The sequence below is a fragment of the Magallana gigas genome, chromosome 1 (assembly GCF_963853765.1).
Source record: "Magallana gigas chromosome 1, xbMagGiga1.1, whole genome shotgun sequence".
Classification (NCBI taxonomy): domain Eukaryota; kingdom Metazoa; phylum Mollusca; class Bivalvia; order Ostreida; family Ostreidae; genus Magallana; species Magallana gigas.
The window spans coordinates 57,521,621-57,549,338 of NC_088853.1; the positions used below are offsets into that span (position 1 = coordinate 57,521,621).

The 27,718-nt window shown below is 33.6% G+C and overlaps 1 protein-coding gene and 1 long non-coding RNA gene across 3 annotated transcripts in view; both read left to right on the forward strand.

Moving 5' to 3' along the window:
- LOC136273986 (uncharacterized) overlaps positions 1–27,718 on the forward strand; it is a 96,368-nt gene that overhangs the window by 51,551 nt on the left and 17,099 nt on the right. The gene's annotated exons all lie outside the window — the stretch shown is intronic.
- LOC117683597 (uncharacterized) lies at positions 81–27,718 on the forward strand. Of its 2 annotated transcripts, XR_010710903.1 has the most exons (5): positions 81–512; positions 4,257–4,363; positions 22,425–22,538; positions 24,570–24,610; positions 25,074–27,718. It is a non-coding gene; the product is annotated as an uncharacterized lncRNA (long non-coding RNA). The 2 variants fall into 2 exon arrangements; XR_010710901.1 differs by lacking the exon at positions 24,570–24,610 and having other exon boundaries at positions 350–512.

Consider the following 27,718-nt stretch of genomic DNA (forward strand, 5'->3'; position numbering starts at 1 on the left):
AACCCAAATGTAGCCAAAAGGACCAAAATGGAAACACAAATGGAAACAAATGGACCCAATTGGAAACCGAAATGGAAACTGAATGACATACTGTGGAATCATTAAAATCCGCTCAAATTTCGTGGTTTTCATAGGTAGCCCTCCCCCTCGAAAATTATATAAATGAAAAAATCTTATAGAGAGGACCAGAAGTAATGCCGGATAAAATGAAACTCTATGTCACTTTTACCTCAAGTGAAAAAAATACACAAACAGATAATTATGTTTTATATCATCTCTGAAAGTTATCCAACATTAACCCGATGGTGTGATAGGACGGTAATTCAGCGATCTGAATTTTGTACGGAACGAAATATCAAGACACCGTTTTGTGACGTAATTCCGTCGCTTACTGCACACGTCTGCTGCGAAAGATTTTAAAAGAAATTGTAAACAGAAGTAGAAGAGAAGGAAAAGGTAGAAGAATAGCCGGTTGGTTGTAATCTTTTGCAAGAGATTTTCAACATTTCAAGGTAAGTACATAATGCGACTTCTTTTGTATCAAAACCAAAACAAAAAAATAGTTCAATGATTTCGCACAGCAATTGTAGACTGGCATCTTGTACGCTATTTTTATGTGAAAGGGACATGGACACTTTTTTCTCCAAATTTTGCAATTAATGGCATTTCCATTGCTTGACTAAAATTTAATGTCGTTTGATGATATATAGAAGATGTACTGCAGTAGTGTTATGAGTTACTTGATTTGTGATAGTCTACAATAGCCATGTTGTACAATAGCCATGTAGTTAGCTGGTTAGAAAGAATAATCTTACCGTGACCAGGCTACGCTCAGGTCACAGTAAGAATTCGTCCCATAAACTTGCAATGTAGCAGCCACGAAGCTGATCAGCTTCGTGTCGATTTTAAGTCTGTAAAAAATAATCTGCTGGGGAAAATCACATTTTTATACATAACAAACCTTTTTGAACATGCATATTTCATTTATTCCAGAAAATATCCATTTAATGAGTCATACCAAGGCATTTTGTTAAAGTACACGTTTGAATTTGCCTGCCATTTAGTTGGAAATCGCACTTGGAATGTCTTGGATTTTATCATTAACATGGCGACCATAAACAGCGAATTTTCAAAAGTGATGTTAAAAGTGGCAGTGATTTCGTTGCAAAAACAGTTAATGTGGTAATATATATAGGATTCTAAAAGAGCAACATTGTAAGTTTTTGAGACCAATCATATTTAGGCAAGCTACAGCGCGATATAATTTTTTCATTTGCTACAAAGTGAGGATACGGGATGAATTCTATCGTTAAATTGGGTACGAGGACATTTGTAATTTTAACGACAGAACATTGTGTCTACCATGTAGTGTCTTAAGAATAATAATAGTAGCTTGATCAAATATTTAAACAAATTTTTAATATTTTCGATGCCTACTATCTATTCAAGATATATTACTATAGTCAGGTACTCTTGCGCTAAAATATATAGATATGTTCATGATCAGCAGATACAACATTACAATAAATATTTAGAATATCAATGTATATATGTAATACGTGGAAGAAAACAAAATTAACGTAAAATTATTTTGAATAAACACCCCACCCCAAGAAATGTAAATGTGAAGTATTCATATTCTTACGCTAGCTGCCTCCTCGTTCTTTTTCATGTAAATATATTATATAGGTCATTCTTCGATTGACAATTTTTTCACTTATGAATATTGCTTATATTATTACAATAATTATATTACTCTCATGATTATTGTTTGTTAGTTATCACACAATTTCTTTTAATTATTTGTTGTGTAAGAGTTGGTGTTATTTCTTTTTTTCTTTTTTTTAAACAACGGAATGGTTATGCAAGACCTGCACCATATTGTGTATACTCTGTTAGAGCACAGATGTGTGAACTGTTTGCTAATGACAGGTGGCAGTATTTAATACGAACATGAAGAACTATAAACGTCAGTTTCTTAACATTTTCAGTGATTTTAACTGTAGAGATTGGCTGAGCACAGTGAAAATTCAAGTAATTTAAAAGTTGAATATCTTGGATATGGGGTAGCCCATATCTATTCTTGTCACAGTATATACTTGTTATCGATGAGAAATCAACAATCATTTCAAGAACTGCAGGTAATGTTGTCTAAAATTTATGTAAAATGTACAGTCATTTGACCAGTTCCGAATTTTGACCAGTTGCAAATGGTTCATAAGTTAAATAGAAAATAATTAATGAAATAAAAGATGGGGGGAAAACATTGATACCTTTAATATAAACAGGAATTAATGCTTTGTTAAGCAAAATTCTGCAGCAGTTTTACTGTTTCATTTTTGCGGTCATGTATTATGTATTCAATATGATCAGCCTTAGATTAGTCAACCTACTTTTACTATGCAGTAAATCCAGGTCATTGCAACTTTAATATGCACATAAATCATCTGTCGGCGCCTTAAATTTTCACTTGTAATGTGTAACAAGATTTTTTTTATTAAAAGAAGGTTTTTTATGTATTCTAACATACCCAGAAAGCATGCAGGATATCAATTAAAAAAAAAACGCAAGTAGATGCAGAATTTAATGGAGCCATCATTTTACAAGTTACGAATACCCATGCAGTTTAATTTCCTCTGGTTTGGAATTAAATGAAGGGATGGATTATAACAAATACTTTTGGAATTCATTAAATGTCTTACTAATGAAGTCTTAGATAAATCATATTTTACCACATGCAATAACCATATGTCAAGGTGGTGCAACTGTATTCGGACAGGATGTTAGAAACCTTTTTGTCTGTTATTTCTGTGCAAATCAAACTGTATAGGTTTAAAAACAAATTACCAATAACTGGGTGGTATGTGTCAAACCTGTTATTCAACAGGTTCAATTGATGATTTTTAGGGCCAAAACTTTTTTTATCAACATTTGATCTTATTTCTCTTGGAAACAGGTACGTTATTCAGAACTCATTGGTTTTTTTGCAACTGGTAAAATGGCTTCCCACATAATTTACTAGAATAAAATTTTATTTAAAAAAATAAAATGCTGCAATATTGAATTAATATCAGCAGGGATATATTGACTAAATCAAACAAGGCATACATGAGACAATTCGTTTTTTAATAACTTTTTTTATAAGAATAATAAAAAAAAACCCACAAGAATGGTGCAAAACCTTTCTTTATTCTTCCTATTACATAAACTTTTAAAAAGAACTGCAGTAATCCAACATAACACTTGACAAGTACCCAAGCCACGTTCAGTGATGCGTGAGTAATTTCTGTCCGCCCAGTACTATCAGTAAATTTCAAAGTGATTTAGGGGCTCAGAGTGCTTAAACAGGCTACTCATGAATGTCTAGCACGTAAAAAGGTGTGAAACTCAATTAATAGTGGCAATCCTTCCATTATATACATGTAAGTAGGGTGTTCTTAAAGAAACTGTTATATTATCGGTACAATAATTATGAACGGGTATTACACAAACCGTTCTTTTTATTGAAAAGTATTTCATTGGATATCTCTATAATTGTTTTTCAAGAAATATATTTTGGAAATGAAACCCAAATAAAATGATTCATTTTTTTCGTGATGAGTTAATATACATATCATGTACAGTAGATCGTGATCGGTATTTTGTAAAAATCAATCAGGTTTAAATTTTATATTTTACAAATTTTTGTTTTCGGCGAATTTAACATACTGCAGTTTGCTGCAAAATGATAAAATTGCGATTTTTTCCAACCGCGATTTTAACCTGCTATACTGTACACAGTATGACTTAATTTTCTTTATTTTAATTACATGAAGACATTAAGAAATTTTAAGTAAAGTTTGTAATGATTTTTAAATTTTTGCTATCAAATGAATTCTTTTTCTTTGCAGTTTGTTGTTTGATATTGTAAATAGTTGACATATTTTATTTTGTTTGTGCTATCTGCTTTCTTATAGAGGTAGACAACATAGATATCAGTTTATTTAATAGGTGGCAACTATATCGTGACACATGAGGTATTGCATGAACATATCGTGATATGTATCGTACATGAGGTAGCTGGTGATACTCAAGCCTTCTAGCTGGTGCTTCTTAATAAGTGTAATTCATTATATCTGTCAAATTTTCAACATGTAATAAAGTCACAAGGGAATGATAATCACTTTGCTGTAGGCGTCATTTCAATAAAAGTATATTTGCTTTAACCATGTTTTGCTGTATATAATATAATTTGTTTTGCTTTCTGTAAATTTTAGAGCAGAGCCCTTTTTCTGCCTTGTTACCCAGGAGTCAGTACTAGTCGAGAACAAAGAGAACACATATAGAAAATTGGGGTTGCTGTGAAATAGTGAACAGTTATAAGGTGAGCACGAACAATTCAATTTTTTAAAGATTTATAGCAAAACATTGTTTTTAGATGGTACTAAAAAGGGCATCATCACAATTTTCGGTGTTATTAACAGAGATTGGGAAGGCCAATAATGTCAATGGGACTTGGCCCCACAGTTAATAATTTTAATGGGCCATTTTCATAATGAAAGGGACATCTATTTATTCAATGGGGGCCATTTAAAAATTTTTTTTTATCAAGGACCAACCTAGAGCAAAATTTTAGGGAGACTTCACTTCTCCCAAACAGAATAGTAGGGAGAAATCAGGGTGACTTCCATTCAGCATAACGCTAAATACACATATTCAACATTTTATCATTTTTAGAATTTGAATTATAAGTAAGTCAATAAAAAATTTAAAAAAATTCTAAAAAATTTAAAAACTGAACCAATTTGTTAAATTTCATTTATTTGATGTGTTTATACAATGGCATTTTGTTGGCGCAATGTTTTGTAATTGTGTTTGCTAAATGATAAATAAAATCAGTCTCTGTAGTTCTGTGTTTATAGGAGGTGCATGTATTAGTCAAACCCTTTGACCAAATTATTCCGTTATCATGTAGAGAATCTTTAGAATTCTGAAGATAACTGTAGGCAAACAGATTTTGTTATGATTTAAACAATAATTTTGCGAGTTATTAACTAATTACAAGTTACAATTAATTGTAGTACATGTATCAACACTGAAAGTAATAAACATCGGTTGTAATTTTCAATGCACAGTGTGGTTACATCACCTGTATTTATAACCCCTAACGATAAGCATGATAAGGCAGTCGTGAGTCGTGAGTTTAATAATCACAACAGGGATTTATTGAGGTTTTGAAAACGTCTTTTCAATTAGATAATCATCATTTTACTGCATTTGGGATAATTTATATTATTGAGAACTCAGAATACTGGGCGACTCAAACTTGTCGTCCAGATGAAATTCTGGAATTATTTTGTTTAAGCTACCACGCGTAAATGAGTGGAAACGTTTTATTGGTTGTTTTGTTTCTGTTTTAACAAACACGCCCAATGAGATTTGATGTTTAAAAACGAACGATTAAAAGATGATAAGGTAAGTTGTACAGAGTAAATATCCAGCGCAGAAATTGCTAAAACTTTTGTTACCGATGAGAAATTTAAATGCGCACTTTTGCGCTTAAAGTAATTGATGTAATGCGCCATATTTCACTTAAATGTGACTATGGCGCATGGCGCAGGTTCTTCCCAATCACTGTATTAAGTTTTCTGTTTTTTAATGTTTTCAATACTTAAGTATGGCACTTTTTATAGCCATGCAAAATCTTACTCTCAGCCGTCAAGTTATATTCATGATACAGAAGTCACAATTCTTTGTTATGTAATTAACATAGCCCAGGCCATGCTTTTGTTTACATTTTTTTATATCTCCGTCCTGAAAGTAAATTTCTGAAACATTTTCTCTCTACAATTAACAACTGCAGATGCTTGAAAGTTTACCACAGTAAGTCCAAATAGTAATGCTATTTGGTAGGATTTATCAGGTTTATTTTTAGCTCACCTGAGGTTTTCTGATCACAATCGTTGTTGTGGTCGTCGTCGTTAACTTTTCACATTTTCATCTTCTTCTCAAGAACCACTGGGCAGATTTCAACCAAATTTGGCACAAAGCACCACTAGGTGAAGGGGATTCAAGTTTGTTCAAATGAAGTGCCACGCCCTCTTTAAAGGGGAGATAATTGAGAATTATTGAAAATTTGTTGGTATTTTTCAAAAATCTTCTTCTCAAAAACTATTCGGCCTGAAAAGCTTAAACTTGTGTGGAGGCATCGTCAGATAGTGTAGATTCAAGTTTGTTCAAATCATGGTCCCCGGGGGTAGTGAGGGGCCACAAGAGGGGGATCAAGTTTTACATAGGAATACATAGAGAAAATCTTTAAAAATCTTCTTCTCAAAAACTATTAGGCCAGGAAAGCTCAACTTTGAGTGGAAGCATCCTCAGATAGTGTAGATTCAAGTTTGTTCAAATCATGGTCCCTGGGGGTAGGGTGGGGCCACAATTGGGGGATCAAGTTTTACATAGGAATAAATAGAGAAAATCTTTAAAAATCTTCTTCTCAAAAACTATTTGGCCAGGAAAGCTCAGCTTTGAGTGGAAGCATCCTCAGATAGTGTAGATTCAAGTTTGTTCAAATCATGGTCCCGGCAGTAGTGTGGGGCCACAATAGGGGGATCATGTTTTACATAGGAATATATAGAGAAAATCTTTAAAAATCTTCTTCTCAAAAACTATTAGGCCTGAAAAGGTCAAATTAAAATGGAAGCATCCTCAGGTAGTGTAGATTCAAGTTTGTTCAAATCATGATCCCCGGGGGTAGGGTGGGGCCACAATTGTGGATCAAGTTTTACATAGGAATATATACAGAAAATCTTTAAAAATCTTCTTCTCAAAAATTATTAGGCCAGGAAAGCTCAACTTTGAGTGGAAGCATCCTCAGATAGTGTAGATTCAAGTCTGTTTAAATCATGGTCCCTGGGGGTAGGGTGGGTTCACAATTGTTGGATGAATTTTTATATAGGAATATATAGAGAAAATCTTTTAAAAAATTTCTTTTAAAAACTTTTTGGCCAAGAAAGCTCAAATTGGCGTGTAACCATCCTCAGATAATGTAGATTCAAGTTTGTTCAAATCATGGTTCCTGGGGGTAGGGTGAGGCCACAATGGGGAATAAATTTTTATATATGTATAGAGAAAAAGTCTTCTTCTCAAAACTATTAGGCCAGAAAAGCCCAAATTTGAGTGGAGGATCCCCAGATCATATAGATTCAAGTTTGTTTATTAATAGTCCAGGGGTAGGGTGAGGCCACAATAGGGGGATCATGTTTTACATAGGAATATGTAGAGAAAATCTTTAAAAATCTTCTTTTTAAAGACTATTTGGCCAGAAAAGCTTAACCTTGTATATAGAGGCATCCACAGGTAGTGTAAAGTCAAGTTTGCAAAATCACAGTCCCTAGTGGTAGGGCGGGACCATGATGGTGATTTGAATTTTTACATAGGAATATATAGAGAAAATCTTTAAAAATATTCTGGGAAAGTTTTCGGTCCAAAACTCAGTACTTAGTGTGAAAGCACAGGTTATGCAGATTTAGGTTTGATGAAACCATGATTCCCTAGAGAAAAGTGGGGCCACGAAATGGGGAAGGGGGGGGGGGGTATATAGGAATAGAGTAAAATCTTCTTACAGGTACAATACAAAAGGGGCTTGGTATTTACCAAAAAAATAAGAGGTGGATAAAGATTGGCAGATTTTCATTTTTTTTTAGCACGATCTACTGTACTCAGTTGTCAAGATATTTTGATACTGCAATGCTAATTTGATCAGAATTAAGGCAATTGTTGCTTAGGTGAGCGTTGTGGCCCCTTGGCCTCTTGTTGTAACAATGTGATTAAAGTTCTGGTTTAATGAATACTGTTATTTTAGAGTTACATTTTCAAACAAATTATTGTCTGTTTTCTCAGCACCTACTTGTTGCAGTTGCTTGACATTTTAACATAGCCTTTGTTTAGGCATGCAATAATATGATTGGATTTATATTTGATCCAATATTAATGTTAACAAGGTTTATTTTGTATACATTGTACTCACATCAGAGCAGGGGTATCATTAGTGAGAATTGAATTACATCTTGTTATAATGTTTTAAAAATTCAGTTTTGGATGTATGCACCTGTGTAAAAGGGCATGCTCTAAAACATGGCCTGGCCCCATTGGCTATTCTTAAGAAAATGTGGCAAAAATTGGTTTTCTGGCAAAAAAATTATGATGGTATTAAAAACTGAATTATGCAGGAAGAGAACAATTTATAATTGCATGCATAGAGAAGAAGGTATAGTTTCTTTAATATTTGCCATAAAATTCAAAAGTTGTTTAAACCTCATTAGAATACATATTATTATTTGGCCTAGAGTTGCCATGATACACCAATATTTATTGGTTGTGATTTTTAACAATTCACAAACCATCATCATTCTGGAAACATAATACTGTAAGTGGTTCTTTTCGGTACACAGAATTATAAAAACCGACTGAAGCGTCAGAATCTAGGATCGGGAAGATTTGGCTCGGCTAGATATTACAACTGATAGTTTTGAAACAGAATTTTAGGAAAATCCTTCACAATTGTCGTTACGAAAATCAGCCCCAACTTCAGTTGCTTGTCTACGTCAAAAATGACTATTTGTCTTAAAGCAAACACACTTGCTAGACATATATACATTGTTGGATTTACTCAATGAAATTGAAAGAAAAGCACATTAAAAGAAATTAAATACCCGGTAGTTGAAAGGTTGTACGACTTTTATAGTAAAGCAGCAAGGCACAGGTGTGTTCAGATTGTAACAGGAACAAAGGGATGGAAGTGAAAATAGGGTGCATGTCTTTAAAAATCTTCTTCTCAAGAACCACTGCACAAGAAAAGCCAATATTCACGTAAAAGCTTGTATATATAGTGAAGATTCTTAATTGCAAAAATTGTGACCCTCGGACCAAAACTGGGGCCCCAGGTGGGGTTCAAAGTTTAACGTAGAAAAACATAGGAAAAATGTTTAAAAATCTTCTTCTCAAGAACCACTGCACCGGAAATGCCAATATTTACATAAAAGCTTGTATATATAATGAAAATTCTAAATTGCAAAAACCGTGACCCTCGGACCAAAACGGGGGCCCCAGGCAGGGTTCAAAGTTTAACGTAGAAATACATAGGAACAATGTTTAAAAATCTTCTTCTCAAGAACCACTGCACCGGAAATGCCAATATTTACACAAAAGCTTGTATATATAATGAAAATTCTAAATTGCAAAAACTGTGACCCTCGGACCAAAATGGGGGCACCAGGCAGGGTTCAAAGTTTAACGTAGAAATACATAGGAACAATGTTTAAAAATCTTCTTCTCAAGAACCTCTGCACTGGAAATGCCAATATTTACATAAAAGCTTATATATATAATGAAAATTCTAAATTGCAAAAACTGTGACCCTCGGACCAAAACGGGGGCCCCAGGCAGGGTTCAAAGTTTAACGTAGAAATACATAGGAACAATGTTTAAAAATCTTCTTCTCAAGAACCACTGCACCGGAAATGCTAATATTTACATAAAAGCTTGTATATATAATGAAAATTCTAAATTGCAAAAACTGTGACCCTCGGACCAAAATGGGGGCACCAGGCAGGGTTCAAAGTTTAACGTAGATCTAAATACATAGGAACAATGTTTAAAAATCTTCTTCTCAAGAACCTCTGCACTGGAAATGCCAATATTTACATAAAAGCTTGTATATATAATGAAAATTCTAAATTGCAAAAACCGTGACCCCCGGACCAAAACGGGGGCCCCAGGCGGGGTTCAAAGTTTAACAAAGAAATACATAGGAACAATGTTTAAAAATCTTCTTCTTAATAACCACTGCACCAGAAATGCCAATATTTACATTAAAGCTTGTATATATAATGAAAATTCTTAATTGCAAAAACCGTGACCCCCGGACCAAAGCAGGGGCCCCAGGCGGGGTTCAAAGTATAACATTAAAATACATAGGAACAATGTTTAAAAATCTTCTTCTCAAGAACCACTGCGCCGCGGAAGAGCCAATATTTACATAAAAACTTGTATTTATAGAGAAGATTCTAAATTGCAAAAAATGTGACCCCCGGACCAAAGCAGGGGCCCCAGGCGGGGTTCAAAGTTTAACATGTATAGGAAAATGTTTAAAAATCTTCTTCTAAAGAACTACAATGCAACAGTTTGAGATATTACATGTACTATGCATACATCCTTGGCTATTGTAGATTTAAATTGTTAAATTCGTGACCCCCGGACTAATACTGGGGCACCAAGAGGGGTTCAAAGTTTAACATAGAAATATATAGGAAACATGATTATAAATATTCTCGAGAACTACAATGTTACAGTTTGTGAGATTATTATGCAAGGATCCTTGAATACTAAATTGTAAAAGCCGTGACCCCCGGACCAACACTGGGGCCCCAGAAGGGTTTCAAAGTTTAACATAGAAGTATTCATGGAAAGTGTTTAAAATCTTCTTCTCAAGAACTACAATGCAACAGTTTGTGGGATTACTATGCAAGCATCCTCAAATTGTCAAGATTCTTATTTGTGTAAGCCATGACCCCCAGACTAATACTGGGGACCCAGAAGGGGTTTAAAGTTAACATAAAAATATATAGGGAACATGTTTGAAAATCTTCTCAAGAACAACAGTGCAACAGTTTGGGGATTACTATGCAAGCATCCATGGCTATTGTAGTTTCTAAATTGGTAAATTAAATCTAATACTGGGGCCCAAAGAGGGGTTAAAAGTTTAACATAGAAGTAAATAGGCAAATGTTTAAAAATCTTTTTCTTCAGAACTGCAATGCTACAATTTGTGAGATAAATATGCATGCAACCTTGGATAATGTAGATTCAATATTTTCAAAATAGTGACCCCTGGACTGATAATGGTGACCCAAGACGGGTTTAAATTTTAACGTAGAAGTATATAAGGAAAATGTTTAAAAATCTTCTTTTCTAGACCTACACTGCTTTAATTTGTCATATTACTACGTAAGCATCTTTAAATAGTGTAGATTCTAAAATATTAAAGCCTTGTAGATTATTAATTGTTAAAGCTAAACATAAACCCTGGACCAATACTAGGGCCCCAGAAAGGGTTTCAAAGTTTAAAATAGAAATAGCATATGATACCAAATTTAATGTTACAAGGAACTGTTGTTCAGGTGAGCGATGTGGCCCATGGGCCTCTTGTTCTTTATGCGTTGGAGGAATAACATGAAATTTGCTAAACAGCTTCAAAATGTCAAACTACAGATCAAGTTTACACTTTTGTAGCATCTGGTTGACATATTTTCGAGAAAATTAATTTTTAATATTCAAATTTTTTAATGTTTGGGTTCGTTATCGGGCTCGGTGTGTATCAAATAAACGAGGAAAGTATGTTGTCAGTAATAATATCGTGCATTACTTGGACCATTTCTTTTATTGTTTCTAACAAACAAATAAGTTCTGTAAAATAGTGTCAAACATTGTGTTGTATATTTAATCGACTGCGGGTTTTGTATTATTACAATCGGGTTCGTTATCGGGTTGGTCTGTTGAGACGGTAAGAAATGATATTTTGCATAACAGTGCTGAGTGCATTGTTTTCACAAATTTCTACAAACCAGTAGGGGACGTGTATTGCTTATGCAATACTCTCAGAATGCTTGTTAAATTACATACATTTTTGATACCATGACAGGTTGTTGGTAAACTGTATGCATTAATTTGTGAACCATGAGAAAATTATGCGAACAATATTTTGATATTCTGATATTGCCGACTCAAAACTTTTGACACATAAAAAAAAATAAAACAAAGGATTTTTGATGGAAAATCATTTATTTTCGTTTTTATCTGATTTGGAAAAAAATTATTCAACTCTTGTTGCAGTTTAACTTAGCATTTTTGTTTCAAAATTGTTGTATGTTTCCATGTGTAGTAGATATTAATAATGCTCTCATCACTGGCAGGGGAAGTATCTGATATATAATATCATTTTAGTGTTTTCTTAAGACCAGCTTAATAGTCAGGAAAGATATTGGAAGTATTTCTCATTTTATACCATTCAGCAGTGTGAGTATATGTATTTAACCTGCATGTATAGATACTGCTCAATACATACTGCATTAAAGGGAAAAAAAATTGAAAAAAATTAAGAAAAAATTCTGACCAACTGACCCTCATTTTTAGCTCACCTGAGCTGAAAGCTCAAGTTTTTTTTATACAGGATCTATTATAACACATTTTTCAGATATTTTAAATGTGACTCCATAAAGCTGATTTTATAATGTCTATTGTGTCTCTGGTGAGCTATGTGGCACATGGGCCTTTTTTTTTTATTATTATTATTATTTTAATTTTTTTTTTTTAAAAAGCAAGAAAGCGGAAACAAGCCATTATTTTTGTTAGGCCTCACCTGCAAGTTAGCTTCTTTGATCACTTTTTGTCGGGTGTCTGTCAGGCCGTCTGTAACATTTTATATTTTAGACTGCTTTTGTAGGACGACTGGGCCAACTTTAACCAAACTTGGCACAAAGCATCATTAAGTGCAGGGCTTTCAAATTTATTCAAATAAAGGGTCAGGTCCCCTTAAAGGGGGAGATAATTTATAATTATAGAAAATTTGTTGGTATTTCCTATAAATCTTCTTCTCAAAAACCATTTGATCAGAAAAGCTGAAGTTTGTGTAAAAGCATCCTCAGGTGATCCTTAGGTGTTGTAAATTGAAATTTGTTGAAATCATGATCCCGTTGGGTAGTTTTGGGTCACCATTTGTGGTCGAATTTTTACATAGGAATGTAAAGAGAAAAAAAAATTAAATTCTTCTCAAAAAACCAATTGTTTAGACAAGCAATAACTTGTGTGGAAGCATCCTCAGTAGATTTAAGTTTGTTCAAATCATGATATCTGGGGGTAAGATGGGACCAAAATTGGGGAAGGGGGTCAAAATATTACATAGGAACATATAGAGATCTTCTATAAAAATCTTTTTCTCAAAAAAACATTATTAGGCAGACAAGCTGCAACTTAGGTTGAAGCATCCTGGCATACTATAAATTCAAGTTAATTTAAATGAACGTCAAATTTTACAGAGGAATATATATATAGAAATCTTTTTAAAAACCAATAGGCCAGACAAGCTGTAATTTGTGTTTAAAGATCCTTGGATCTCATTCAAGTTTGTTTTAATCCCTAATTGGGTTGGGGGGGGGGGGGGGGGGGGTCGGGACCAATTCTTACATAAGTAAGTATAGAGAATAATCTTTTTTTCCCCAAAAACAATTGATCAGACAAGCTGTAACTTGTTTGGTAGCATCATCACTCAAGTTTGTTCAAATCATTATCCTGAGGGTATAATTAGGTAACACTGTGTAGGTGGGTTTTTTTTTTTTATTTTATATAATTATGAATATGAAATATATATGATATTACTGTGACTGTGGTTTCTGGGCAATTCTGGGGCCACAAAAGGGGTTCAAAGTTTGATGTAGGTCAGTGTTATTATGAATTTTTCTTCTTGGTCGTCAGGTCTTCTTGATAAATGAATTGGTCAACATGTTCACTATGTAATTTGACACTGAAATCATCCAGTTTCAAAAGAGGCTCCATGTAAAGCATAAGGATCTGTAGGAAAAATTTGAAAATCTATCCTTTTTCTTTATACAGCATCCATTTATTGACATTGTTTGGATATTGTGTACATATATGACACCAAAGAGCTGATTTCATCATGGTTGTCTATGCTGAGGTGAGCGATGTGGCCCAAGGGCCTCCTTTCATTTATGCATGTGCGGGAATTAACAAAAAAACTTGGCTGCTTAATATTACAGATATTTTTGTATTTTAGTTATTAAAACTGCTTGGAGCAGTCATGCAAGTGCTCAGGTGAGCAATGTTGCCTGTAGGTCTCATCACTTATTTAGGTTATAAAACATTGGCTGGCAATGTTTTAATTCTTAATTGGACATTTGTCAAGTAATTGCCGTAGCTATGACATAATGCATTTATACTGTTATTTATTTTAAGTTTGTTTTTTAATGTTAAAGATGCCAAAGAGAAAGTCTTTGACTGGTAGAAAGGAGCGAGAGAAAAGGAAGTTGATAAAAAGACAAAAGAGACAAGATGACATTCCTCATGATGAGATTGGTTTAGAGTCTCCTGCTGACTTGGGTCCTCCTGGGCAAGGTTCGATTGGGTTACCTCCTGTTAAGGAAAAACCCATGGCCAGAGTGCAGGCCTCTCCTTGTGAGAGAATGCACTCAGCCCCGAGGTTGTCACCTCCTCGGGGAAGTCGTCTGATTGTCACAAAGGACAAGGTAGCATCCCCTGACTCCCCAGCGTGGGTTTGTACTCCACCGAGAGTACCTGAATCAGACATCTGGATGATGTCAGGTTCAGCAGGTCAGGCGCAGCTGATACCTCCCAAGGGGGAAGAGGTCAGCAGGGCATTAAAAAAAGATGAAAGGCACATAGAGGAACATAACAAAGACAATATAGAGGAAAACAAAGGCAATATAAAGAAAAACAAAGGCAATATAAAGGAAAACAAAGACAATATAAAGGAAAACAAAGACAATATAGAGAAAACTAAGAAAAATATTGAAGAACAAAAGAAATATACAGAGAAATCAGAAAGATATGGCAGAAATGCTAAAGAGATACCTGTGCAGGAATATATTGCATGTATTGGTAGAAGCGAAACAAATAACGCAAAAGATAAGAAATTTGAAGTTGATAAAAATGGGAATGCCTGTTTAAATGAAAACAATGTGAATAGTGATAGAAAAGCTACTACACAAGTTACTGGTAGAACAAGTGATGATAAAAGTTCAAAAAATTTCAATTTGTCTGTGCAAGGTTCATTTCATCAAGGTGATCAAATGTTTGGTGAAAATGCTGGAACTCAGTGTGTAGCAAACTCTGTAACAGCATTGGCATATCATAAATTAAAGAATAGTGAGCAATGGCAATCTGAAGATATGAACAAAATATTGGCAACAGGAGATGAGATGTATTCCTATCTACAGTGTAGTTCAACAATGGCAAACAGATACCTTTTAGTAAATGAATTGCCTCAGTTTTTTGAATGCTTTGGTAGAATGTTTGAGTTTAAAGCAAATGAATCATTACCAAGTCTGATTAATTTGGCAGATGTAGTACTGAATTATGATGACTTCAATGCTTATCGGGTTTTAGATGCACTTCAAATAGCCCTTGATGATAATGATGGGTGTTTTGTGTGTTTTGGTGGAAATACATTTTTGATTGGGAAATGTCACCATAGTTTTTTTACGTTTGATTCCCACTCAAGGTCATCTGCAGGATTACAGAGTGTAAATGGTAGAAGTACACGAGTATTGTATGAATCGGTACAAGATGTATGCAATCATGTCTTGTCTCTTGCTATGTCAATGGGTTATTCTCAAGCAGTTGAATGTGAAATAACTGGAGTGCAATGCTCAATTAGACAGCTTTCATTGGGTATAGATGAAGGTATTGAAAAACAAATGCAAATCAGTGATGAAGAACAGGAACTGAACAAATCTGCAGAGTTTCAATGCAATATTACTAGTACTGGTTTACAAGATGCTGATGAAGTAGAATTTGTTGGGAGTGAGCAGCATCAGATTAGATTTTTACCTCTTTCTGATGATCAAAAGAAATCACTGTGTGGAATTTTAAGAATACCATATTCAATGCAGAAATGTGAAAATCAAGAGCAGTATGGACAGGAAATAACAGTGCCAATGACCAGTGTATCAGTTGAGCCAGATGGAAATTGTTTTTTCAGAGCAATCTCATTATGTTTAACAGGAAAGCAAGACTATCATTACACAATACGTTTAGCAGTATGTCATCATCTGTTGGAAAATAGGTTGCTTTTTACAACATTCTTAAGGCCAGGTCAAACTTCTGTAGAAAACTACATTTCATCATCAGACATGCGCATGGATGGAAAATGGGCAACTGAGTTAGAGATTCTTGCACTGTCCCATTTACTGAAAACTGAAATTTTTACATACTCAGAGAACAAATGGATTACTTTTTCTGGATTGATGGTAAATTCAGAAGAAAATATGGCACCATTGAGAGGCATTTATTTAGATCACAAGAATCAGAACCATTATAATGTTGTTATATCTGTAACTTTGAGAGAAAATGTGTCAGTGATTCCATCACAAAAACCATCGTGTTCATTTCAAGATAACAGCATAGATGGAAACCAGAATAGACAAGACCGAGAATCTATTTCATCCCAAAATGAAAGATGCGAACTTCAAAATTCAAACATTAGTGCTAAAGAAAAAAAATTATGCAAGAAAAACATGAGGTACATAACAGACCCAGAATTCAAATTAAAATGCATTGAAAATGCAAAGAAAAGATACAGAAACGATGAACAATATCGTGAAAATTTAAAACAAATCAGTGTGAAAAGATATAAAACAAACGAGGTACACAAAGAAAAACTAAAAGAACTAAGTAAACAAAAGTACGAAACAAACAAGCTACACAAAGAGGAAGTCAAAGAAAGAAGCAGAAAAAAATATAAATCAAATCAGTCACACAAAGAGGAAGTCAAAGAAAGAAGCAGACAGAAGTATAAAACAAATCAGTCACACAAAGAGGAAGTCAAAGAAAGAAGCAGACAGAAGTATAAAACAAATCAGTCACACAAAGAGGAAGTCAAAGAAAGAAGCAGACAGAAGTATAAAACAAATCAGTCACACAAAGAGGAAGTCAAAGAGAGAGCCAGACAGAAGTATAAAACAGATAAACAGCATAAAGAGAAGGTAAAATCAGCCAGTAAAGTGAAATATCATTCTAATGCAGGAACAAAGATACAGAAAAAAGATTCTGTACAAAAACAAAGAAAAGCACTCTCTGAAATGCTTAAGAATACTGATGAAGTGGTAAAATCATTTAAAGATTGTGTTAAACATGGACCAGAATACACATGTTGCTGCTGCCATCGCCTTTTGTTTGAAAACCAGGTACAAGGATGTTCACTTCAAATGTATGAAAAAAGTATTCAGGCAGTTTATGTTGCAAATTTGTGCATTGATAAGAAATATGTTCATAGTTGTACATCTGCATGTTTTGAAAATTGTCCCAAATCACGTACCTGGATTTGTTTTACATGTCATAGAAAAATTCTTAGTGGAAATGTACCTGCTGAAGCAGCTTTCAACAAAATGTGTTTGGACGATATTCCACCAGAGCTGAATAGCTTAAATACTCTAGAACAGCATCTTATTGCGCTACATATACCTTTCATGAAAGTAACAATGCTTCCAAAAGGTGGCCAACAAAATGTACATGGACCTGTTGTATGTGTGCCATCTAACCTGAAGAAAACAAGCAGTTTGCCTTTGGATGGAAATGAAAATCTTCTGTTACGAGTTAAGCTCAAACGAAAGTTGTCCTACAAGGGATATTATGAATATCAGTTTGTAAACCCTAGTCACATTAGAATAGCTCTCAGTTATCTAAAAGAAAACAATCAGTGGTATCATGATGTTGAAATTAACACATATTGGGAGAAAGATAATGACCAAAGTACTTTGTTCAGCCAGCCAGAAATTTTTGACAATGAAGAAATAAATGAGGAACAGAACAATGAAATTCAAGAGGTTGCTACAGATACCTGTTTACAACCTGTTGATATTGCACAAGAAGTTCTAGATCACTACTTTGACGATGTTTATAATATAGCTCCAGGTGAGGGACAAAATCCAGTAAGAATGTTGCAAGAGGAGGGCAATGAAGCAAAGACATTTCCACACCTATTTCCATCCGGAAAATATTCATGGAATGAAAGTCGAGATGTTAGGATAACGCTCTCTTGATATTTTAACAACAGGCTGATGAATGCAGATAATAGATTTGCAAAGGATACAAATTACATTTTCTTTTGCCAATACCTATCTGAATTGAATCAGGTCATTGAGAAAACACAAATTTCAATTCGCAAATCTGTATCAAAACTTGATGGAGGGATACCAGTCACTACAGAAATGTTACAAAACCCTGTTGTACTTGCAAAATTGCTAAAGAGTGATGAAGCCCTGCGATTTATGCAACCAATTAGAGGAACACCTGCATATTGGTCAACTGCACAAAAAGATCTTTTTGCAATGCTTCGACAACTTGGAATTCCAACATGGTTCTGTTCTTTTTCTGCTGCAGAATTCAGGTGGAATGAAATACTAAGTTCAATTATGCTACAAATGAATGACAATAGAAATCCCTCAGATTTAGATTGGACTGAGAAAAGTGAAATTTTGAGAAGCAATCCTGTTACAGTTGGAAGGATGTTTGAACATAGATTCCATATTTTCCAAAAGAATGTAATAATGTCCCCAGCAAAACCCATCGGACAAATTGTAGATTATTTTGTAAGAGTAGAGTTTCAACAGAGAGGTTCTCCTCATATGCATTGCTTGTATTGGGTTGAGAATGCCCCAAAATTAGATGAAGACAGTGAGGAGAGTGTTTGTCAGTTTATCGATAGTCATATCACATGTGCTCTACCATCAGAAGACACTGACCAAGAACTTAGACAAACTGTACTGGATGTGCAACAACATAGCAAAAGTCACTCAAAATCATGTAGAAAAAAAGGAACGGAGTGTAGGTTCAATTTTCCTAGACCACCGTCTGAGCGTACATTCATTTCAAGACAATTGGAACAAAATGTGAATGATTCAAGTAATGAATTAAGTTCTGAGCAGGCAAAGGAGATTTTGTTAACAGTGTGGAATGAGATAACTAATGATGCTAATACATGTAGAACAACAGAGGAAATATTCAGCAACATGCAGCTATCACAGGATTTATACGAAAAAGCACATAGAGCATTGGCATCTAAATCCACCTGTATTTTGAAAAGAAATCCAATAGAAATGTGGACAATTCAATACAATCCATGCCTCCTCAAAAGCTGGGATGCTAACATGGATATACAGTATGTATTGGACCCCTTCAGCTGCATAGTCTATATCATATCATACATTTCAAAATCTGAAAGGGAAATGGGGATGCTACTAAAACAAACTAAAATAGAAGCTGCTGAGGGAAATTTGAGTGCACATGACACAATTAAGAGAGTAGGATCAGCATATCTAAATCACAGAGAAGTTAGTGCACAGGAAGCAGTTTACAGGGTCTGTAATCTTAAAATGAAGGAGAGTTCAAGGAAAGTCAATTTCATTCCTGTGGGAGAAAATCCAACTCGATTGAGTAAGCCTCTTGGACAAATAACAAAGAACAAGAAAGTCAAAATCGGTGAAAATGATGTGAATGCTGATGATGACAATGATGATGATGATGAAGAAAACAGTTTATGGATGACAAATATTGTGGAAAGGTATGAAAACCGACCTCAATTTAATCCTTTCAATAAAATTTGCCTTGCTGAATTCTGTTCAGAATACAGAGTACTTAGTAAATCTGAGATTCCGAAGAACAAAAAGGAAGGTGTATATGAACTGAGAAATGGAAAGGGTTACATTCAAAAGAGAAGTAGAGGGAAACCGGCTGTTATTCGATATCCAAGATTTAATCGTGACAATGCACCTGAAAAATTTTATCAGTGTCGCCTACAGCTTTTCCTTCCATACTGGAATTTTAATCAACTGAAACCACCTGGCTTTGATTTATACCAGACTTTTTATGAGAATGGATATGTCAAAGTTCATTCAAACAGAGATTTAGAAAGAGTAAAAAGCATTGTGGATAGCAATCATGATCAGTTCTCAAAAAATGAGGATGATATTGAAAATGCTCAAGATGCATTAGAAATGCTTGGTGAACCCGAGGATGCATGGGCTAGTTTATGTCCAGAATCAGAATTAAATCGAAGAGAATGTTTGAATGAAAAACTAAAATCAAAGGAGCAGGAAAAGTCAGAATCAGAAGTCACACATGAAATTGAAAGTATTGGTTCTGAAGACATTATTTATCATTTGAGAGAAACTCAAAACACCAGGAAAGAGATGCTTCCCTTACTGCGCAGTTTGAATGAGAAACAGAAGCAGATATTTTATGCTGTTCATGAGTGGTGTATTAAGAAAATGTCTGGAGAGAATGCAGAACCTATGCATATTTTTATAACTGGAGGAGCAGGGACAGGAAAAAGCCATCTAATAAAGACAATACACTATGAAGCATCTCGTCTCTTTGAAAAAACTTTGCCTTCCCCAAATGCAGTATCTGTGATTCTCACAGCTTTTACAGGAACAGCAGCATTCAATATTGGAGGTAATACCATTCATCATGTTTTTTCATTAACGAAAGCTTTACCAATTCCATATCAACCCTTGAAGGAACAAAGTTTAAGTGGAATAAGGACCAGATTAGAGCATTTGCAGATTTTGGTCATTGATGAGGTTTCCATGGTGTACAAAAGACTACTGTTTTACATTCATGAACGACTTGTCCAAATCAAGAAATGTAAAAAACCCTTTGGTGGTGTATCTGTGATAGCAGTCGGAGATTTTTATCAACTTCCACCAGTTAAACAACGAAAAGATGAGAGGTTGTATAAACAAAATGGTTCCTATCCAATCGATTACTGGCAGGATTTCTTTAAAATGGTTGAGTTGGATGAAATTATGCGACAGCGTGAAGATAAGGCATTTGCAACTGTTTTGAACTCATTGCGAATTAGAACATCTGAAGAACCTATATCCGATGAAGCTTTGGCAACACTTCATGAATGCCTTAGAGAAGGACCCAATGATGTTCTACATGTTTATTCTACAAACCAAGAAGCAAATGAATACAATCTCAAAATGTTGCATAGGAATTGTGAAGAATTAATAGAAATTCATGCTGATGATTATCAGAAAGACAAGACAACAGGGAAATTAGCTTTACGTGAAAAACCTTTGACTAGTACCCGAGTTGATGGCCTGTCTGCCTCGTTACTATTAGCTGTGAATGCAAGGGTAATGCTAACACGAAATGTAAGTGTTGAAGATGGACTAGTGAATGGTGCAATGGGATATATTTCAAATTTTGTGTTTAAAAGCAAACAGCCTGTAAATGCAGTAGAAGTAGTTGAAGTAATCTTTGATAGTTCAAGTATTGGAAAAGTACAAGGAAAAAGAACACCCAAAGGAAATATTGTCCCAATTAAAAGAGTAGAGGAAGAGATAAATGATAAAAATGTAAAGAGTGTTGTCAGACATCAATTTCCACTGAAACTCTCGTGGGCATGTACAGCACATAAAGTTCAAGGCATGACTACCAGCAGTGTTGTTGTCAATTTGGATCGGACTTTTTCTCCTGGTCAAGCATACGTAGCAATCAGTCGCGTAACTTCAAAAGAAGGTCTATTCATTGAGACTAATAATGAAAATGTCGTCCAAAAAAAAATTTATGCTGATTTAGATGTGAAATTAGCTCTTAATAGTATGGAGAAATACATTTTAGATGAAGACAGGATATGCAATGAAACAAAGTATGAAAATTTCAAAACAATTGTTTTGTTTAATGTTCAGAGTTTGAGAGGACACTTTCAGGAGATAAATTGTGACAACAGATTAATGAAAGCTGATTTTGTTTGTTTAACAGAAACATGGGTGAAAGAAGAGGAAGATATCAGAGATATTGAAATTTCAGGCTTTGACTTTCACCATGTTGCACGAAACCAGTGTTATGATGATAATGAAGATCTTACAACAAGACTAAGAAAGGCTAAAGGTGGTGGGGTTGGAGTGTACAAGAAAAAAACAGATGAGACAATCTTGATCAATGCTTTGGAATACAAGAATATAGAGGGAATAACTATAGAAATACATCAAGACAATACTGTCATCATTCTAATCTACCGACCAAGTTTACTGCCTGTGAACAATTTTCTTGACGTATTACAAAAAGTGGTGGATTTTTATAAGAGACGTTATTCCAACTTGGTTATTTTAGGTGACATGAATGAAGATGCCAAAATGCAAGGACCCATACAGAGTTTCTTAGAATCAATGGGATTCATGCAAATGGTGCATTTTTACACAACAGAGGGTGGAACAATATTAGATCATGTATATGTAACTGAACCTCTAAAAACCTGTGTACACAAAGTGTCATTATATTTCAGTTATCATGAAGCTATTGAATTTCATATAAAAACTAAATAAAAAAAAGAGTTCAGATTGATTTTGACTTCAAATCTTTTTATAAACAAGAACCATCTTGAATCTTGCCTCATAAAAAAATGGATTTAGTAAATAAATCACCATACACATTTTTTATTGTGAAGCAAGATTAGCTCTTCATCCATATTCAATAGATATATTACCTTTTTAATTTGAAGACATATTATTTGTGTAAAATGAATTTCTTAAAAAAAGAGTACAGTGCTAAATTAATGAGATAATGTGTTTTACAATGGATATATATTAGTTATAAATTTGCCAATTTTATTGTTGTTTTTACAGATTCTCACTGAGATGGAGGTCATATTGCACATCAACCATTCAATTCCAGCAGATATTATTACAGTAATACTTCCATAAAGTGAAGAGATGTGAAAAAAACCCTACAATTTTAAGGTAATTATACCCTTAAAATATTTTGAATATTGGATTGATTTACTTTTCTAACTTCTATTGTAATTAAAAATAAAGCATTCATGATGTATTTCATTAAACATGCATAATTGAATGTAATGATATATTCTACATATTTAAGACCTGTCTGTATATCATATTCATACTACTTCAATGGATTTATGGTGGTATTGGACTTATGTTGATATTAAGGTGGATAAAAGTACATTTTAATCAAAACGCTTTCATCTGATTAGAATTTTCAAATATTTTCCAAATTTGACCAAATAAATTCAGTTAAATTTTTTGGGAAGGTAAAATTTATAAAAACAGCAGGATTCAAACTGATGACTTGCATATTCGTACTTTAACCCATTGCGCAACATGGTTAGGTAACAATTTTAATTGTGTCCCCTTCTTTAATGAAAGAAAAGTTACGAAAATGGGTGAACAAGTCAAGCAAAATGCCTGAAGTCCAACCAATACGACGAAAAAAGAAATCTAACAGTTATAAAATGTTCTATCATATCTAGAGAACATTTAAGTGTTCTTTATGTAAAATCTGCACAATTTGCACAACAAACAGGATTTAAGGAGGTTGGCACCTGAAATATCAATTATGTTAATCGTCCGAAAATCAATTAGATTCAAAAATAAGGACTTTAAATGTTCATTTATTCCATTTCTGACCCATGTCACGTGACTTTTTTCTTTTTGTTTAGCTCACCTGAACTGAAAGCTCAAGTGAGCTTTTCTGATCACTTTTTGTCCAGCGTCCGTCTGTCTGTAAACTTTTTACATTTTTTACTTCTTCTCCTGAACCACTTGGCCAATTTCAACCAAACTTGGCACAAAGCATCATTGGGTAAAGGGGATTCAAGTTTGTTAAATGAAAAGGACACGCCCTATTCTAAAGGGGAAATAATTAGGATTTATTGAAAATTTGGTGATATTTTTCAAAAATCTTCTTTAAAACCATATGTCCACAAAAGCTAAAACTTCTGTGGAAGCATCTTAAGATAGTGTAGATTCAAGTTTGTTCAAATCATGTTCCCCAGGGTTAAGATTGGGCCACAATGGGTGGTCGAAGTTTTACATAGGAGTATATATAGTTAATCTTTTAAAAACTTCTCCAAAACAATTTGGCCAGAAAAGCTGAAACTTGTGTTGAAGCATCCTCAGATAGTGTAGATTCAAGTTTGTTCAAATCATGGTCCTCGGGGGTACGGTGAGGCCACAATGGGGGGGGGGGGTCTTAATTTTACATAGGAGTATATAGAGTAAACCTTGTAAAGTTTAATATTCAAAAACTATTTGGCCAAAAAATCTTAAACTTGTGTGGAAGCATTTTAAGATAGTGTAGATTCAAGTTTGTTCTAATCATGGTCCCCAGGGGTAAGATGGTGCCACAGTGGGGGGGGGGGGGTGGAAATTTTACATAGGAGTATAAAGAGTTAATCTTTAAACATTTTCTACTCTAAAACCATTAGGTCAGAAAAGCTAAAACTTGCATGGAAGCATCCTCAAATAGTGCAGATTCAAGTTTTCTAAAATGATGGTCCCTGGGCTTAAGATTGGGCCACAATTGGGGGGGGGGGTCAAATTATACATAGGAATATAAAGAGAAATTTTATTTTTAATCTTTTACTCAGAACACTACTGGCCAAAAAAACTGTAACTTGTGTGAGTATCATCAGGTAGGGTAGATTCAAGTTGGTCAAATTATGATCCCCGGGGGTAGGGTAGGGGCACAATGTTGACCGTTTAAATCTTTACAAAGGAATATATTGAGAAAAATCTTTTTTTTAAAACCATTTTCTTAGAAAAGGTGCAACAGTAGTGAAAGCAACCTGAGATGGTGTAGATTCAAATTTGTCAAAATAATATTTTTCAGGAGTAGGATGGAGCCACATTGAGGGGGGGGGGGGGGGGGGGGGTTCTAATTTTACAAGGAAAACTATTTTAAATTCACCAAAACTCTAATGTTATGAGGCATTTTGACATATTTTTAATTCTATGAAATTGTTTTATTAGACTATGGCCTGTGGGCAATTCTTGGGCTTCACAAGTTTGAAGTAAGTTTATATTCCATTTGATTCAGATCTTCTTGAGAGCTGAAATGCTCAATATGTGAAATGACTATACTTTGACAAAAAGGGATCAATGATAAACAGAATATCCAAGGAAATTTTTTTTTTAAATACAGGATCTGTTAGACTACATTGCCCATATTTTTTTTTGTATATTACTCCGCTGATTTTATGATGTCTATTGTTGCTTAGGTGAGCAATGTGGCCCATGGACCTCTTGTTTTAAAATGGGACCACAAACAGAAATTATAATTTTCCTGACACTATTGCTTAAATTTAATAATTGACATGGGAATCGGCTATTTGAGGAATATATTGTGTAACAATTAACACAACATAACAATTTTTGACTGAAATAGATACTCTTGTTAAACAAATTTGATTGATATCATATCAAATACATGTATTTAGAATAAGAGAACATATATTTTGTCATCCTTATTTTCAGAACAAATCATGAAGAAAACCACACATCAGCTGTTGAACAAACAACTAGATTCACCTTCATCTGAATTTAAAAGTTTTGTATCTAGATGAAATATATTACTAAGCAGTTTATTAGTACATTTCCTATTATAGAACCAAACAGAATTACATGAAACTAGGATGTTCCTAACCTGTAGCTGAGAATATTTGTAAAAAACTTTTAACTTGGAAGTTTAATGAAACATGAAAAATACTTCTGGTACTCAACATCATGTTTGTGTACTTCTATGTAAAACTTCAAGATCTGGAAATTTCAAATTTCATAAGGGCATAGTGTGTAAAGGTGAATAATTTACAGAAAGATTCAATTTAATTATTTTTTTGGACATTATGTCCCTTTTCATCTAAGAAGTTTGGTAAAAATAAACTCTTTCTAAAATATTTTTGCATGTACATGTATATGATATTGAAAATGAAAACAATTATTAATAAGCTGCATTTTATTTACAAATGTTTTGTTTAGTACACTTTCAAATATTATAACTTGAATTTGAATTTTGATGTTAGAAAGATCTTGACAGCAAAGGGTGGATTTTTTGTTGCATTTAATACTCCATATACTTTGACATAATTGTCATGTTTAAGTATCAATATGTAAGAATAAAATGTGTCCTAATGAATGACCCTTTTCTTTTCTTGAAGAGATGTCCCCCCCTTTGCTTTAATTCTATAAAAATTATTTTTTTTAAAAATCCTTATGGTATAAAATTCATTTTCAATAGTTTTTGTATTTCTGAAAACAAAATGCATCTTTCCACCAGAGCATTTATTAATCTAGTATTTATTTTTTTATTTTAAAAAATGTGCCTGTCCCCATAGACCATGTAACCTTCGTTTAATAATTATTGCTTAGTTAATAATATTTTTGAAAATTTCTCTCGGTAAATCTTTTTCTACTCTAAAATGCTTTAAATTAATATCATCAAAGTATTAAATGCATGATGGATATTCAAGGTTGGAAAAATTAGGTCCTAATATGGATCGGATACCTTAAAGTACAAGCATGAGAATACCTGAGAAGTTTATATAACTAGGGTTATGATACTTACGTGATCATCACGGCCCATGGGCCTCTTGTTTTTTGTTTTGTTTGTTTTGCTGGTTTTTTTGTGTTTTTTGTTTTTTTTAAGGAAGTGGGGGTGGTTGCACTACTGGGGAAAAGGATCTTTCAATAAATGAAACTTCTCAATCTATGGAAAATTCAGAGGCCATCCCAATTATTCTTTACATTTATAAATGCAAGAAAATGAATTCTTTAACATCATTTATTGATATTGATTTTTAAAAATTGTCTGCTGTTTTTGAAGTGCAAGGCTTGGAACTTTTTAACAAGAATACAAAAAGTTAATGTATATACAGCAATTAATTTAAAATACCGGTATGAACCGGCCATTATGACTGTTCTTCAGCCAGTTTTCTTGTTATATTACAGACATGTTGGTTTGGTATAAATTAGCGCAAAACGCAGTCAGAAAGTGGACATTTTGACCCCTCAAACATTATCCAACTTAAAAGAAAACAACAGTTTAATCGTTTTGGGATTATTTCTCACATTTTCTTATGCTCTCCCTGCCCCAGTTGTGTGTAAATTATGGCTCAGCATAACATGTATGTCAATGCATCAACAGTTTGTCTGTTCATTGCCTTTAATTACTGTAATGTCAATGTGATTCTTAAGATAAGATGTTAGATATGCTTTCATAAAAATGTATCATAGTCATCATTATGGTTAATGAAAACTGTATTTATTCCTTTGCTTTCTAGCATTGTCTATTAATATTGAAAGAACTTTTTACTTTGGTAATATTAGTGCCTCACATTTTGTGACAATTGTATTTAACTTGAATTACTTTTTAAATTGGTATGATAGATGTGTTCTTCAGTGACAATTAATGTGCATAGATTTATGCATTGATTTGGTATACATGTATGCATTGCATGTGTATGGAACAGTATGCCTTGAATGTTTGATCTTTAAACAATATCTACATAATATTGCTTAGCAACTAATTACTTTGTTAACTGATGTGTGTAATTATAAGATTATCATTGTTCTTTTGTTCTTGGGACACAAATGTTCATTTTTTTGGGGGGGGGGGGGGGGGGTCAGCCTTACTCACGAGTTTACATTACCATTAATGATTATTTTGTCAATCAATATATAAATCATTGAATCTTGTTTAAAATGGGTTACCAATGAAACTACATCCCCTCTGCCTGGATCTACTGGAAGTATATTATTGTCTACATTTGTGGATACTGTCTATCGATATAAAAAGAGTGTCAATTGGCAGCCCGTAAATGATTTAACATATCTCTTTGAAATAATTTTATAACCCATTAAGTAACGTATAAATTTGGTAATATTCAGGTTTATTGTCGTAGAAAAACTTTCAGACATATTACTATGTTAAATTCACCATGTCAGCATAATATTATGTTTTTCATTGGTTTTATTGATTGATTTATTTGAAAAAATTTAAAACAACCTAATAATGTATTTACAATGTTAAACATTTTGTTTTCATACAGAATTGTACAATTATTTGATGTCTGATAGTCAACAAATTGTATATTGTTGTTGAATAAAATTAATAATTTTTATTA